Source organism: Pleurodeles waltl, chromosome 12, assembly GCF_031143425.1.
Source record: "Pleurodeles waltl isolate 20211129_DDA chromosome 12, aPleWal1.hap1.20221129, whole genome shotgun sequence".
NCBI classification, from domain to species: domain Eukaryota; kingdom Metazoa; phylum Chordata; class Amphibia; order Caudata; family Salamandridae; genus Pleurodeles; species Pleurodeles waltl.
Genome location: NC_090451.1, coordinates 39,597,239 through 39,614,545, shown reverse-complemented (window position 1 = coordinate 39,614,545; position 17,307 = coordinate 39,597,239). Strand labels below are relative to the sequence as shown.

The 17,307-nt window shown below is 48.0% G+C and overlaps 1 protein-coding gene across 7 annotated transcripts in view; it reads right to left on the bottom strand.

The window, feature by feature from the left end:
• LOC138267809 (uncharacterized) overlaps positions 1–17,307 on the bottom strand; it is a 222,992-nt gene that overhangs the window by 165,508 nt on the left and 40,177 nt on the right. For 3 of the 7 annotated variants that reach the window (XM_069217019.1, XM_069217018.1, XM_069217020.1), the window contains exon 2: positions 13,537–13,581. The exons of 1 other annotated variant lie outside the window; for it this stretch is intronic. The gene's annotated coding sequence lies outside the window, so the exon portion shown is untranslated. The remainder of the gene's footprint in view (positions 1–13,536; positions 13,582–17,307) is intronic. 3 more of the 7 variants (XM_069217021.1, XM_069217023.1, XM_069217026.1) reach the window with 1 other exon arrangement.

Here is a 17,307-nt window from a genome sequence, read left to right as displayed (position 1 = left end):
CGTGTGTCGACCCCAAAACAATCGCCAATAGTGACAAATGCACACCGGATCAAGGAAAAAAACTGTTTCCAGCCTGTAGTGTCTGTTCAAGAAGTAGAGTCAGATAATCTTAACAACTTCAAGAAACAGTCACACTGCTGCAGACAAACAACACTGGTGAGATCAAGAAATAACCACATTGCTGCAGGCAAACAACTCCTGTCACTTCAAGCAACAGTCACACTGCTGCAGGCAAACAACACCTGTCATATAAAGAAGCGACCACACTGCTGCAGGCAAACAACTCCTGTCAGATCAAGAAACAGTCACACTGCTGCAGACAAGCAACACCTGTCAGATAAAGAAGTGACCACACTGCTGCAGACAAACAACTCCTGTCATATCAAGAAACAGTCACACTGCTGCAGACAAACAACACCTGTCAGATAAAGAAGCAACCACATTGCTGCAGACAAACAACTCCTGTCATATCAAGAAACAGTCCCACTGCTGCAAATAAAACCTGACAGATAAGGAAGCAACCACACTGCTGCAGGCAAACAACTCCTGTCAGATCAAGAAACAGTCACACTGCTGCAGACAAGCAACACCTGTCAGATAAAGAAGCAACCACACTGCTGCAGGCAAACAACTCCTGTCATATCAAGAAACAGTCACACTGCTGCAAACAACACCTGTCAGATAAGGAAGCAACCACACTGCTGCAGGCAAACAACTCCTGTCAGATCAAGAAACAGTCACACTGCTGCAGACAAGCAACACCTGTCAGATAAAGAAGCGACCACACTGCTGCAGAAAAACAACTCCTGTCATATCAAGAAACAGTCACACTGCGGCAGACAAACAACACCTGTCAGATAAAGAAGCAAACACATTGCTGCAGGCAAACAACTCCTGTCATATCAAGAAACAGTCACACTGCTGCAAACAACACCTGTCAGATAAAGAAGCAACCACACTGCTGCAGGCAAACAACTCCTGTCAGATCAAGAAACAGTCATACCGCTGCAGACAAACAACACCTGTCAGATAAAGAAGCAACCACACTGCTGCAGGCAAACAACTCCTGTCAGATGAAGAAACAGTCACACTGCTGCAGACAAACAACACCTGTTAGATAAGGAATCAACCAAACTGCTGCAGACAAACAACACCTGTCAGATAAAGAAGCGACCACACTACTGCAGGCAAACAACTCCTGTCAGATCAAGAAAGCAGTCCCTCTGCTCCTGATGTCTTAGGAAACAAATGGGAGAGAACTTCTCTCAGAAAAGAAACAACACATGTGCTGCTCCCGCCTTCTTCTAAATCAACAAATATACAACAAATACACAACTCCTGCCACTGCAAGAAACAACCTATGCTCAAGTACACAACTCCTGTCACTGCAAGAAACAACACTCACTGTACTCCCACCATCTTGTAAATCAACAAGTACACAACTCCTGTCACTGCAAGAAACAACCTGTACTCAAGTATACAACTCCTGTCACTGCAGGAAAAAACCTGTACTCAAATATATAACTCCTGTCACTCCAGGAAACAACCTGTACTCAAGTATACAACTCCTGTCACTGCAGGAAAAAACCTGTATTCAAATATACAACTCCTGTCACTGCAGGAAACAACCTGTACTCAAGTATACAACTCCTGTCACCTCAAGAAACCACACGTACTGCTCCAGCCATCTTGGAAAACAAGTACACAACAAATACACAACTCCTGCCACTGCAGGAAACAACCTGTACTCAAGTGCACAACTCCTGTCACTGCAAAAAACAACAAGTGCACTGGTCCTGCCATCTTGGAAAACAACAGGTACACAAGAAATACACAACCACTGTCACTGCAAGAAATAACCTATACTCAAGTATACTCATGTATACAACCCCTGTCACTTGAAGAAATAACATGTGTGCTGCTCCCGCCATCTTGTAAATCAACAAGTACACAAAAAGTACACTACAAATACACAACTCCTGTCACTGCAGGAAACAACCTGTACTCATTTATACAACTCCTGTCACTTCAAGAAACCACACATGTACTGCTCCCGCCATCTTGGAAAAAAAATAACACAACAAATACACAACTCCTTCCACTGCAGGAAACGACCTGTACTCAAGTGCACAACTCCTGTCACTGCAAAAAACAACAAGTGCACTGGTCCTGCCATCTTGGAAAACAACAAGTACACAACAAATACACAACTACTGTCACTGCAAGAAATAACCTATACTCAAGTATACTGAAGTATACAACCCCTGTCACTCGAAGAAATAACATGTGTGCTGCTCCCGCCATCTTGTAAATCAACAAGTACACAACAAGTACACTACAAATACACAACTCCTGTCACTGCAAGAAACAACATATGCTCAAGTATACAACACCTGCCACTTCAAGAAACAACCTATGCTCACGTATACTATTCCTGCCACTGCAAGAATCAATCTGTGCTCAAGTATACAACTCCTGTCACTGCAAGAAACAACCTATGCTCAAGTATACAACTCCTGTAACTGCAAGAAACAACCTATGCTCAAGTATACTATTCCTGTCACTTGAAGGAACAACGTGTGTGCTGCTCCAGCCATCTTGGAAAACAAGTACACAACAAATACACAACTCCTGTCACTGCAAGAAACAATTACTCTGCTCCTGCCATCTTGGAAAACAGCAAGAACACACTTCGTATCACTATAACAAACACTTACTCTTATCCTGACATTTTGAAAAAGAACAAGTACACAACAAGCCCACAATTCCCTTCACTAAAAGAAGTAACACATACTCTGTTACTGACATCTTGGTAAGCAACAAGTACACAACTATTGTCACTACAGCTGCAGGACACAACAATTACTCTGCTCCTGCTAACCTGGAATACAAAAAGTACACAACTCATGACACTTCACGAAACACACCCATTCCCCAGTACACAGAGACAGACACACACCTCAGTGCCTGGACACGGACAGGCACGAACACAGATCCACACACAGACATACATGCACACCCACATAACTCAGTGCAGAGACACACACAAATACTCTAAAAAACACAGATACATGCAGACATACATACATGCACACCCCCCAATGCAAAGAGACACACACATATACACACACAGATACACGCAGACACACATGCATACAGACACGCAGCCCTCAGCGCAGACAGACAGACACAGACACACACACACACACAGATACACACAAGCAAAGATACATGCAGACACACATCCATACAGACACACACACCTCTCAGTGCAGAGAGACACACAGACACACACACTGATACACACAGACACACATGCATACAGACTCACACACACCTGTCAGTGCAGAGAGATAGACACAGACACACACAAGGATACACACAAATACAGATACACGCAGGCACACAAGCATACCGACACACACTCCTCAGTGCAGAGAGACACACACACACACACACAGATACAAACACAGATACATGCAAACACATTTGCATACACACAGATACACGCAGACACACACACCCCTCTCAGTGCAGACACAGATACATGCAGACACACATGCATACAGACACACACACACTCCTCAATGCAGAGAGACACACACAGACACACACAGATACACAGATACACACAAACATACATGCATATAGACACACACACAGACACACCAACAGATACACAAAGATACATGCAGACACACACTTATACAGACACACATACACTCCTCAGTGCAGAGAGACACACAGAGACACACACAAATACGCACAAACACAGATACACGCAAACCCACATGCATACAGACACACACACAACCCTCAGTGCGGAGACACACACACAGACACACCAACAGATACACACAGATACATGCAGGCAAACATGCATACTGACACACACCCCTCAGTGTGGAGACACACACACAGACACACACAGATACGCACAGACACATACAAACACAGATACGCGCAGACACACACACACACCCACACACCCATCCGGGAAGATGCTTCTCGCTGACGCCTCTGTCCCTGGTGCTGAAGTGAAAACTGGCCTCAGAGCCCCGCAGAGGCTTCTGGGAGAGGGGCCGCTGCTCTGTCCGTGTATACACGCCCCAGGTAAGGTACCGCACACACCCAGCTAGGCAGGGTCACGGCCCTCAGTATCATAGAGACCCCCCAGTACAAAATACTACAGTATACACACTCAGCAAGGCAGGGCAGGGTTACACCATCTGCGTCCTACAGACCCCCCAGTACAAAATACTACAGTATACACACTCAGCAAGGCAGGGCGGGGCTACAGCCCTCTGTGTCCTACAGACCCCCAGTACAAAATACTACAGTATACACACTCAGCAAGGCCGGGCGGGGCTACAGCCCTCTGTGTCCTACAGACCCCCCCCCCCCCAGTACAAAATACTACAGTATACACACTCAGCAGGGTGGGGTTACAGCCCTCTGTGTCCTACAGACCCCCCAGTACAAAATACTACAGTATACACACTCAGCAGGGCCGGGCAGGGTTACAGCCCTCTGTGTCCTACAGACCCCCAGTACAAAATACTACAGTATGCACACTCAGCAAGGCCGAGCAGGGTTACAGCCCTCTGTGTCCTACAGACCCCCAGTACAAAATACTACAGTACACACTCAGCAAGGCAGGGCGGGGATACAGCCCTCTGTGTCCTACAGACCCCCCAGTACAAAGTACTACAGTATACACACTCAGCAAGGCAGGGCGGGGTTACACCCTCTGTGTCCTACAGACCCCCCAGTACACAATACTACACTAAACACACTCAGCAAGGCAGGGCAGGGTTACAGCCCTCTGTGTCCTACAGACCCCCAGTACAAAATACCACAGTACACACTCAGCAAGGCAGGGCGGGGATACAGCCCTCTGTGTCCTACAGACCCCCAGTACAAAGTACTGCAGTATACACACATAGCAAGGCAGGGCAGGGCGGGGCTACAGCCCTCTGTCTCCTACAGACCCCCAGTACAAAATACTACAGTATACACACTCAGCAGGGCAGGGATACAGCCCTCTGTGTCCTACAGACCCTCCAGTACAAAATACTACAGTAAACACACTCAGCAAGGCAGGGCGCGGTTACAGCCCTCTGTGTCCTACAGACCCCCAGTACAAAATACTACATTATACACACTCAGCAAGGCGGGGCAGGGCTACGGCCCTCTGTGTCCTACAGACCCCCAGTTCAAAATACTACACTATACACACTCAGCAAGGCCGGGCAGGGCTACGGCCCTCTGTGTCCCAGAGCCCCCCCCCCCCCCAGTACAAAATACTACAGTATACACACTCAGCAAGGCAGGGGGGGGGGGGGTTACACCCTCTGTGTCCTACAGACCCCCTAGTACAAAATACTATAGTATACACACTCAGCAAGGCCAGGCAGGGCTACAACCCTCTGTGTCCCACAGACTACCCCCCAGTACAAAATACTACAGTATACACACTCAGCAAGGCAGGGCAGGGCTACAGCCCTCTGTGTCCTACAGACCCCCAGTACAAAATACTACAGTATACACACTCAGCAAGGCAGGGCGGGGTTACAGCCTTCTGTGTCCCACAGACCCCCCCAGTACAAAAAACTACAGTATACACACTCAGCAAGGCCGGGCAGGGCTACAGCCCTCTGTGTCCTACAGACCCCCAGTACAAAATACTACAGTATACACACTCAGCAGGGCAGGGCAGGGTTACAGCCCTCTGTGTCCCACAGACCCCCCCCCCCCCAGTACAAAATACTACAGACAGTATACACACTCAGCAAGGCAGGGCAGGGCTACAGCCCTCTGTGTCCTACAGACCCCCAGTACAAAATACTACAGTATACACACTCAGCAAGGCAGGGCGGGGTTACAGCCCTCCGTATCCTACAGACGCCCCCAGTCCAAAATACTACAGTATACACACTCAGCAAGACAGGGCTACAGCTCTCTGTGCCCTACAGACCCCCAGTACAAAATAGTACAGTAAACACACTCAGCAAGGCAGGGCAGGGTTACAGCCCTCTATGTCCTACAGACCCCCCAGTACAAAATACTACAGTAAACACACTCAGCAAGGCAGGGCGGGGCTACAGCTCTCTGTGTCCTACAGACCCACCAGTACAAAATACTACAGTATACACACTCAGCAAGGCAGGGCGGGGTTACAGCCCTCTGTGTCCTACAGACCCCCCAGTACAAAATACTTCAGTAAACACACTCAGCAAGGCAGGGCGCGGTTACAGCCCTCTGTGTCCTACAGACCCCCAGTACAAAATACTACATTATACACACTCAGCAAGGCGGGGCAGGGCTACGGCCCTCTGTGTCCTACAGACCCCCAGTTCAAAATAGTACACTATACACACTCAGCAAGGCAGGGCAGGGTTACACCATCTGTGTCCTACAGACCCCCCATTACAAAATACTACAGTATACACACTCAGCAAGGCAGGGCAGGGCTACGGCCCTCTGTGTCCCACAGACCCCCCGTTACAAAATAATACAGTATACACACTCAGCAAGGCAGGGCGGGGCTACAGCCCTCTGTGTCCTACAGACCCCCCCAGTACAAAGTACTACAGTATACACACTCAGCAAGGCGGGGCAGGGCTACAGCCCTCTGTGTCCTACAGACCCCCAGTACAAAATACTACAGTATACACACTCAGCAAGGCAGGGCGGGGCTACAGCCCTCTGTGTCCTACAAACCCCCCCCCCCCAGTACAAAGTACTACAGTATACACACTCAGCAAGGTGGGGCAGGGCTACAGCCCTCTGTGTCCTACAGACCCCCAGTACAAAATACTACAGTATACACACTCAGCAAGGCAGGGCGGGGTTACAGCCCTCTGTGTCCCACAGACCCCCCCCCCCCCCCCCAGTACAAAATACTACAGTATACACACTCAGCAGGGCCGGGCAGGGTTACAGCCCTCTGTGTCCTACAGACCCCCAGTACAAAATACTACAGTATGCACACTCAGCAAGGCCGAGCAGGGTTACAGCCCTCTGTGTCCTACAGACCCCCAGTACAAAATACTACAGTACACACTCAGCAAGGCAGGGCGGGGATACAGCCCTCTGTGTCCTACAGACCCCCCAGTACAAAGTACTACAGTATACACACTCAGCAAGGCAGGGCGGGGTTACACCCTCTGTGTCCTACAGACCCCCCAGTACACAATACTACACTAAACACACTCAGCAAGGCAGGGCAGGGTTATGGCCCTCTGTGTCCTACAGACCCCCCAGTACACAATACTACACTAAACACACTCAGCAAGGCAGGGCAGGGTTACAGCCCTCTGTGTCCTACAGACCCCCAGTACAAAATACCACAGTACACACTCAGCAAGGCAGGGCGGGGATACAGCCCTCTGTGTCCTACAGACCCCCAGTACAAAGTACTGCAGTATACACACATAGCAAGGCAGGGCAGGGCGGGGCTACAGCCCTCTGTCTCCTACAGACCCCCAGTACAAAATACTACAGTATACACACTCAGCAGGGCAGGGATACAGCCCTCTGTGTCCTACAGACCCTCCAGTACAAAATACTACAGTAAACACACTCAGCAAGGCAGGGCGCGGTTACAGCCCTCTGTGTCCTACAGACCCCCAGTACAAAATACTACATTATACACACTCAGCAAGGCGGGGCAGGGCTACGGCCCTCTGTGTCCTACAGACCCCCAGTTCAAAATACTACACTATACACACTCAGCAAGGCCGGGCAGGGCTACGGCCCTCTGTGTCCCAGAGCCCCCACCCCCCCCCCCCAGTACAAAATACTACAGTATACACACTCAGCAAGGCAGGGGGGGGGTTACACCCTCTGTGTCCTACAGACCCCCTAGTACAAAATACTATAGTATACACACTCAGCAAGGCCAGGCAGGGCTACAACCCTCTGTGTCCCACAGACTACCCCCCAGTACAAAATACTACAGTATACACACTCAGCAAGGCAGGGCAGGGCTACAGCCCTCTGTGTCCTACAGACCCCCAGTACAAAATACTACAGTATACACACTCAGCAAGGCAGGGCGGGGTTACAGCCTTCTGTGTCCCACAGACCCCCCCAGTACAAAAAACTACAGTATACACACTCAGCAAGGCCGGGCAGGGCTACAGCCCTCTGTGTCCTACAGACCCCCAGTACAAAATACTACAGTATACACACTCAGCAGGGCAGGGCAGGGTTACAGCCCTCTGTGTCCCACAGACCCCCCCCCCCCCAGTACAAAATACTACAGACAGTATACACACTCAGCAAGGCAGGGCAGGGCTACAGCCCTCTGTGTCCTACAGACCCCCAGTACAAAATACTACAGTATACACACTCAGCAAGGCAGGGCGGGGTTACAGCCCTCCGTATCCTACAGACGCCCCCAGTCCAAAATACTACAGTATACACACTCAGCAAGACAGGGCTACAGCTCTCTGTGCCCTACAGACCCCCAGTACAAAATAGTACAGTAAACACACTCAGCAAGGCAGGGCAGGGTTACAGCCCTCTATGTCCTACAGACCCCCCAGTACAAAATACTACAGTAAACACACTCAGCAAGGCAGGGCGGGGCTACAGCTCTCTGTGTCCTACAGACCCCCCAGTACAAAATACTACAGTATACACACTCAGCAAGGCAGGGCGGGGTTACAGCCCTCTGTGTCCTACAGACCCCCCAGTACAAAATACTTCAGTAAACACACTCAGCAAGGCAGGGCGCGGTTACAGCCCTCTGTGTCCTACAGACCCCCAGTACAAAATACTACATTATACACACTCAGCAAGGCGGGGCAGGGCTACGGCCCTCTGTGTCCTACAGACCCCCAGTTCAAAATAGTACACTATACACACTCAGCAAGGCAGGGCAGGGTTACACCATCTGTGTCCTACAGACCCCCCATTACAAAATACTACAGTATACACACTCAGCAAGGCAGGGCAGGGCTACGGCCCTCTGTGTCCCACAGACCCCCCGTTACAAAATAATACAGTATACACACTCAGCAAGGCAGGGCGGGGCTACAGCCCTCTGTGTCCTACAGACCCCCCCAGTACAAAGTACTACAGTATACACACTCAGCAAGGCGGGGCAGGGCTACAGCCCTCTGTGTCCTACAGACCCCCAGTACAAAATACTACAGTATACACACTCAGCAAGGCAGGGCGGGGCTACAGCCCTCTGTGTCCTACAAACCCCCCCCCCAGTACAAAGTACTACAGTATACACACTCAGCAAGGTGGGGCAGGGCTACAGCCCTCTGTGTCCTACAGACCCCCAGTACAAAATACTACAGTATACACACTCAGCAAGGCAGGGCGGGGTTACAGCCCTCTGTGTCCCACAGATTCCCTCCCCCCCCCCCACAGTACAAAATACTACAGTATACACACTCAGCAAGGCAAGGCGGGGTTACGGCCCTCTGTGTCCTACAGACCAGACCCCCCAGTACAAAATAGTACAGTATACTCACTCAGCAAGGCAGGGCGGGGCTACAGCCCTCTGTGTCCTACAGACCCCCCAGTACAAAGTACTACAGTATACACACTCAGCAAGGTGGGGCAGGTCTACAGCCCTCTGTGTCCTACTGACCCCCAGTACAAAATACTACAGTATACACACTCAGCAAGGCAGGGCGGGGTTACAGCCCTCTGTGTCCCACAGACCCACCCCCCCCCCCCCCAGTACAAAATACTACAGTATACACACTCAGCAAGGCCGAGCAGGGTTACACCCTCTGTGTCCTACAGAACCCCCTCCCCCCAGTACAGTACGGAGCATTGCATGTAGGTAGGGCGGGGTTAGAGCCCCATATGTCATACAGACCCCCCAGTACAGTACAGTACAGAGCACTGAGTGTAGGCGGGGTTAGAGACCTATATGTCATACAGACCCCCCAGTACAGTACAGAGCACTGAGTGTAGGCAGGGCGGGGTTAGAGACCTATATGTCATACAGTCCTCCCCCCCCCACCCCACTCCCCCCAAACACCCCCTAGTACAGTACAGAGCACTGCCTGTAGGCAGGGCAGGGTTAAAGCCCTATATGTCCCACACGGGGAGGCGTGGTACTATTTAAATGTATAATTGACACGCAGGCCCGCCCCCGCGCATCTTTTCACACAAATGAGGGGGCGTGCATGCCCCCCTTGTCCAAGACACACGCCGTGCGCCCGTGGACAGCCGGGTGGGCGCAGAATCCTAAACAGAGGATGGATTTAAATCCCGCCGCGCATGCGCAGTGGCGGGGCGCCTTCCGCCTGCCTCTGGGGGCGGGGCCGACGTCTGCTTGGGGGGGGGGGGCATGGGGGACAGAGTACAGGCTGGCAGGCTGTGCCCCCGAGGGTGCAGCTCTCCCATACCAAGCAGTCACCTCCAATGTCTCCAAATAGTGTTAAGAGATCCAGGGATAAAATATGGTGTTTGTCTGCGGCCTTTCTTGTTGACAAAATAATATACCAAAGACACATGCAGTCTACAAAAGTGCAACACACGTGTCACACGCATGTGTAACGCAGACACTGTGAAACGCACAAACATGAATCATGGACAGACACAAAGCAACCAACGAACACGTGAACATTCAACACCCCCTCACCCACAGGCCAGGGATGCACCCCACACCGAGACTCACAGACTTGAATAAAACTCAGGTGTGAGCACACGCAGACACACAAACAGACCCAGGTCAAAACGATGCCTGCCCACCCCCTCAGGAATGTTAGGGATGGGGAGACTTCATTCATCCATTCCATTTTTTTCACTTTGTGGTTTGGGGTGGGGGGCGGCTAGCCATGAATTATTTCCATAATTTACAGAAATGATAACTGCTGTGAATTACAGGTTTCGACCACTAGTGGATATATAATCAGTCTGGTTTCAGTCTCAATAGCGAAGTAGTCTCCAAGCTGTATAGGGCGTTTAAAAAACAAAAACTCCAATAGACAATACTAGGCCTTTGCTAGTTAGCATAATCTTCATGAAATGTAAACACAATGTAATGGTTCTAATTGCAATCACACCTCCTTTTCTTCTAAAGACAAATATGCTTCTTATCACTGGTCGCTAAAAGCCCACCTTCCGCGCAATATCATTGGCCCACACCTTCTTCTGTTCAACCTGCTCCATGGAGCAATCAGAAGAAACATTGTTTTCAATAAACAGATTCTTGTTTGAAAGAAAACATATTTTTTAGGTTAAATGACCAAAAATAAGCGTAATAAAAAATACACCATGTGTAAGAAGAGTGAGCTCCAAAAAAAGCGCGTCAGGATTCTAGGGATAGTTACTGATTACTTCACCTCCGGCCATATTACGTCAACACAACTGCTCAACGGCGTTGTTGGACCATATTACACAGTTACCCGTGACGTAGCCTCCTCCGTTCTCTCTCACACGCCCTCTAGAACAGTGGTTCTAAAACTTTTTAATGCCGCACCCACCCCCAGTGGGGAAAATAAACTCATTGCGCCCCCCCCTCAGAATTGTTCACAAGTATCCCATTAAGTTGACAATGTTTAAATATGTCTAGACTTATTGAAACATTACAATTAAGTTCTGTTACCTTTTTAAAAATGAAATAAATGTTTTATTGCTTAAAAAAGCAGTGTTATCTGCATAATGCCTCTTTTGGTCAGAGCCTAAAGCCCCTCCTGGGATCACTTGAGCCCCCCCCCCTAGGGAGGTGTGCCCCCCGGTTTGAAGACCCCTGCTCTAGAAGGTCTCACTTAGAAAACAGAGAGGGGCAAAGATGTAAATAAACCCTCTGAGGATATGATGTCCTCGTGTTTGCAGTACCACGGTCTGCCACTAGATGTCCTTACGGAGATTACAAACAGGAACACACCATGGCGTCCCTCTCACAAACAATGCATTTCTTTGCAGTCTTTAAAAGCCAATGTATTCATACCCCCTCCGATATTCCACTGTAACATGAAACTTCTGGGACACCATGTAACCCCCCCGTCCTCTCTGCAAGCCACATTCCAAGATCAAACTAAAGTGGAAATATTCCTCTTTGGAAAGTTTCATGCAGATTTGTCAAACAAACACTTATGAGCAGTCGAAGCAATGATTTACCTACAGCTGCATGTGGTTCCAGTGTGTACCAGTACCAACTGGTGTCAAGTCTGACCCTGCAGGCGGTAGGCACTGGTATGGGTGCAGAGTTTGGGTCAGTGCCACAGGGTTAACTTTAGGACTTAGGATGGGGGAAAAATTATCAACTTACACTGTTTTAGCAGGGAATGGAAGGGATGCACATTGACTTGTGGAATTTAGTTTGTGGGACCTTTGACCAAAAGACAATTTTCTGGAGCCCATCCCGCGCCAGTGTGTGCCTCTCCTGTCTCTATGTGGCACTTTAAATATGTGAACTGTACATTTTCATGCCAACCTATGATAACTCCTCCCCTTGACCTATGTCTGAATTTATGCTGAAATTAGTGAGTTACATTTCATTGTGTCTTTTAGAAATTCGTCAATCAAGTACAGGGTTTTTAGCAAAGTAAACTTATTTTCCTATGAACCAACCAACCAGGAGAAGGGGGAAGGGATCGGTGAATACAGTGTTCAGCCTCACACGTGTCTTTAAAAGACCAAACTGCCCCAAAATTCAACCTTTTGGGCCAAAGCGCCACACACTTTCCAAAACCTTGATGTAGTGAAGCCACACCAACCCTCTTGAGTTTCTCCTTTTTGCATCACAGTCAGAATAATTTATTTGTAGCAACAAAGAAGCCTTGTAACTTGTCCGCGGGAGCCCCTCCTCCGGTACAGCCGCCATCTTGGATTCAGATATAAACAGACAGAGGAGCCCCCACCTCAGAATTCCAATAGGGGGGATGGAGTGATGATAAAATGAATTCCTTTCAGCAGCCCTATTTATGTATGATAAGCTGAGCTGGGCATGGTGTATTTTTTAAACACTCCTTATTGGTAACAAGCAGACTGTGTAAACATGGATGGATGAATGGATGGATCGATTGATCGTCGTGACCCAAACAAACGTTATTCAGAGCAAGTGTCCTAAAAACATGGCTTCTCACATGTAGTACTGTAGTGCAAATATTGCATCCCATGTGCTTACCAGAGTACAGCCTAACTGGACACCTCATGAATTGCTGCCTATGTTATATATACTGCATTGCACACCCTGTCACAAGCCCCATTTAAAGGGATAGCGCACAGCAGTACCACTGGTTTTCTGGTTACACGTTTGTTCAGTATTAGCCTCTACACACAAATAATAAAAAAGCTTACCCTAAACCTTACATACAGACCCCCTGTATTAGTATTGTGCTGTTTATTACCATTGATGGGGAGGGGCATCCTGACGCACTTGAGGCTCCGCCTCTTGCAAGCTTTGATGCCTCCTCAATCTATTACCCTTGAGTTCTCTTGACAGATCCTCTAGGCCTCTGTGTGCTCAAGCCAGACTAAAGCTTCCAGACACAACACCCACGCGTGCAGTGACCCACACTACCACAGACATTAAAGTCCCCCCCTTAGCAGTACCTTACTTTCAGCTTTCTTGGAGGAGCTTCTCCCATGTCATGGTTCCTGTAAAAAAAAAAAAAAAAAAGATATGGCTTGGTTGTTTGGATGAAGACCACTCCAACCCTTTTTATTGCCCCCTCCCTTTACTTTTCCTAGATCATACCTCCTGCCTTCAGGTGAGGCTGGGGAGGCGTAAAGCGCTTTTTAAATACTCATGAAAGTGTAAGCTTGTCTTTTAATAAGATGGCCATACGCAGTGAGCCACCCCAACCACCACCCTGGGGGTCATTGAAAAGAAGTACCACCACGATGTAAATTACATCATATGTACAAAGGTCTAAGAATGACTGTAGTTGTAATAGAAGTGCCTAACTTTCTCCTAAGTTTTACCCCAAGTCAAACTGGTTGCTCCTCCCAGGGGTAGGTCGGAGGAGTGGTTCGCCACTCAGTCCACCTATCGAGTAGTCTGGACGACTAGTAAACGCATCTCCTGTGTCAGTGAAGGGAAGAGAACCAGTGACCACACATTTCAATAGGGGATCAGGAAATGTAGGAGTAAAGCATATTTCAAGGAAAATAGTTCTCAGTGCTAGAAAAGAAGGGGGATCATGAGAGTCAATTTAAAGTTAATCTTGGCTCAGAGACAGACATGAGCATATAGCACGCTATGCGTAAAATAGGAAAAAGTAGTATTTTCTGACCTGCCTAAGTGTGCTTCATAAACTACCCATTGCTAGGCTGTCGTAAGTTACACCTGTTAGGGTAACACAGTTTTTCAAAATGGTGTAACGTATGATGAACATACTCGTAACTCGGCAGTCGTAGTTATGACTTTATAAGTAAACTGGGCTGGGACAATGGTAAACCTCTCTCAACGGGTGCAGAAAAATCTAAGAGTCTTAGAAGCGTAAGTTAAATCAGAACTAAAGGTGAATGTACAGAACAGCAAGAGGACCTTGTTCATATGATTATGCAACAGGGGGATAGGACAGCCACGCAAACCAATGAACCAGGGTGTCTCCTATGCATACAACAGAAGGTCCTAGACATGCAATAAAGCCTTCAGATGAATTCACCATCTACCGGAACTACTAACGTTAACATATACATAGAATATAGGTCCTTGCCGCTGGACACATATATATCCAATAGGGACCTGCATTTGAGGGTATGTTGTATAAAATATGTGCCTAGCTCACACGTCTTATAGCTGCTGGCTTTACTTGCAAGCTTTTATAGATATCATACGTCACTAGTTGCTTGTTCACAATTTAAGGTCTTAATTAAATCCTGGCCCTGCCAGCAGGTTTCATGTTTACAGTGCCGGCCCTGCTTGCTGGTCTCATATGTACTATGCAGTTATTGCTTGCATGTCTCAAGTGTACAATACAGGCCCTGCTTGCTGGTATTATGTTCACAGTGCAGGTCCTGCTAGCAGGTTTGATGTTTACAATGCAGGCCTGCCAGCGGGTTTCATTTTACAATGCAGACCCTGCGTTGGGGTCTCATTTATCATTGAGTTCTTGCTTGCAGGTCGCATATTGCAATATAAGCTCTGCGTACAGATCTCATGTCTACAATCCAGGCCCTGCCAGCAGGTATTGTGTTTACAATGCAGGCCCTGCCAGCAGATCTCATGTCTACAATCCAGGCCCTGCCAGCAGGCATTATGTTTACAATCCAGGCCCTGCCAGCAGGTATTATGTTTACAATGCAGGCCCTGCCAGCAGGTTTCATTTTACAATGCATGCCCTTCCAGCAGGTATTAGGTTTACAATGCAGGTCCTGCCAGCAGGTTTCATTTTACAATGCAGGCCCTGCCAGCAGGTATTATGTTTACAATGCAGGTCCTGCCAGCAGGTATTATGTTTACAATGCAGGCCCCGCCAGTGGTTGTCATTTTACAATGCAGGCTCTGCTTCAGCGTCTAATGTTTACAATGCAGGCCCTGCTTGTTGGTTTCATATTAATCACAGGTCTCAGATTACAAAACAAGCTCTACTTTGAGGTTCCATAGTTACAATACAGGCCCTGATAACAGTAGATATTGTGTTTACAATGCAGGTCCTGCTTTGTGGTCTCATATTAATCATGCAGTTCATGCTTCCAGATATCATGTTTACAATATATGCCCTCTCTGCAGGTTTCATATTTATCAAGCAATTCTCGCTTGCAGGTCTCATGTTTACAATACAGGCCTTGCCAGCAGGTTTCATATTTAAATTGCAGGCCCTGCTACAACGCCTGATGTTTACAATGCAGGTCCTGCTTGCTGGTCTCATATTTATCGTGTGGTTTGTGCTTCCATATCTCACGTTTACAATACAGGCCCTGCAACAGGTCTCCTATTTACAATACATGTAGTGCTTACAGACCTTGTATTTACAGTGCAGGCTCTGCTTGCACATCTCGTGTTTACAATCCAGGCCCTGCCTGTAGGTATTATGTTTACCATGCAGGCTCTGCCAGCAGGTTTCATGTTTACAATGCAGGCCCTACTTGCTGGTCTCATATTTACGACAGGGCTCATATTACAATACAAGCTCTGCCTGGAGATTACATGGTTGCAATACAGGCCCTGACAATACTAGGTTTCTTGTTTACAATGCAGGCCCTGCTTTGTGGTCTCATATTTATGATGCAGATCGTGCTTCCGGATCACATGTTTACAATGCAGGCCCTGCCAGCAGGTCTCCTATTTATCAAGCAATTCTTGCATGCAGGTCTGATGTTTACAGTGCAGGCACTACTTGCAGGTTTTATGTTTACAATACAGGCACTGATTGCAGGTCTCATGTTTACAATACAGGCACTGCTTGCAGGTCTCATGTTTACAATACAGGCACTGCTTGCAGGTCTCATGTTTACAATACAGGCCCTGCTTGCAGAATGTATGTTTACAATACAAGTCCTGCTTGCAGACCTGATATGTACAGTACAGGCCCTGTTTGCATGTCTCATGTTTACAATGTAGGCCCTGCTGGCAGATCTCAGGTCTACAATCAGGGGCTGCACGCGAGTCTCTTATTTACAACACAAGCTCTGGTTGCAGATCTCATGTACCATTCGAGCCTTAGTTACAGGGCTCACATTTACGGTATAGGCCTTTTCCGTGGTATTTGCTAGTCCTGCAAGTCTGTGGTTAATTTGCCTTTTCAGATGTTCAGAGCAGAGTGTGAATGTAATTGAATAAAATTGGCTGTCATTTACTCAGTTTTAAATTTGATTGTAGACAATTTTGGACAGTGTCTAGCATTTTCTTGAGATGCTCTTCAGTTTAGCCCAACAGTACACGCACAGAAGAGCTCCAAACACAAACTCATCAGAGACCAGATATGCCTTAAATGGATGGTTTGGGTCCAAAATGAACAATTTCCTACAGCATACACCAGACAGGACTTTGTACAAGAAATCAGGAGCGCTCAGAGAGGTTTTATCACCGGTGTCAACGTGCTCATTGCCCACTAAGACATGTCAGACATGACGGTACATTAAAGCTGAACTCTGAACATACACCCAACGCAGCCCAAATATGCAAACTTCTAGTTACTGTGGCATCCAACAGCAGTTGGCACAATTAGCTTGCATACTACATGTATGTTCTCCCTGACAATTAGCGCCCATATTAAACGCGGAAATACATTAGCAATTTGGCTCAGTGCTCCATCTCCACCAATCAAAATACGGACAACTATTTAAATCTGAAATACCCACGGTACTGACCGGGCACCGCAACAAGAACTGAATCAGATTCTCACCTGTGATGCAAACGTTTAGCAAGTCACACCG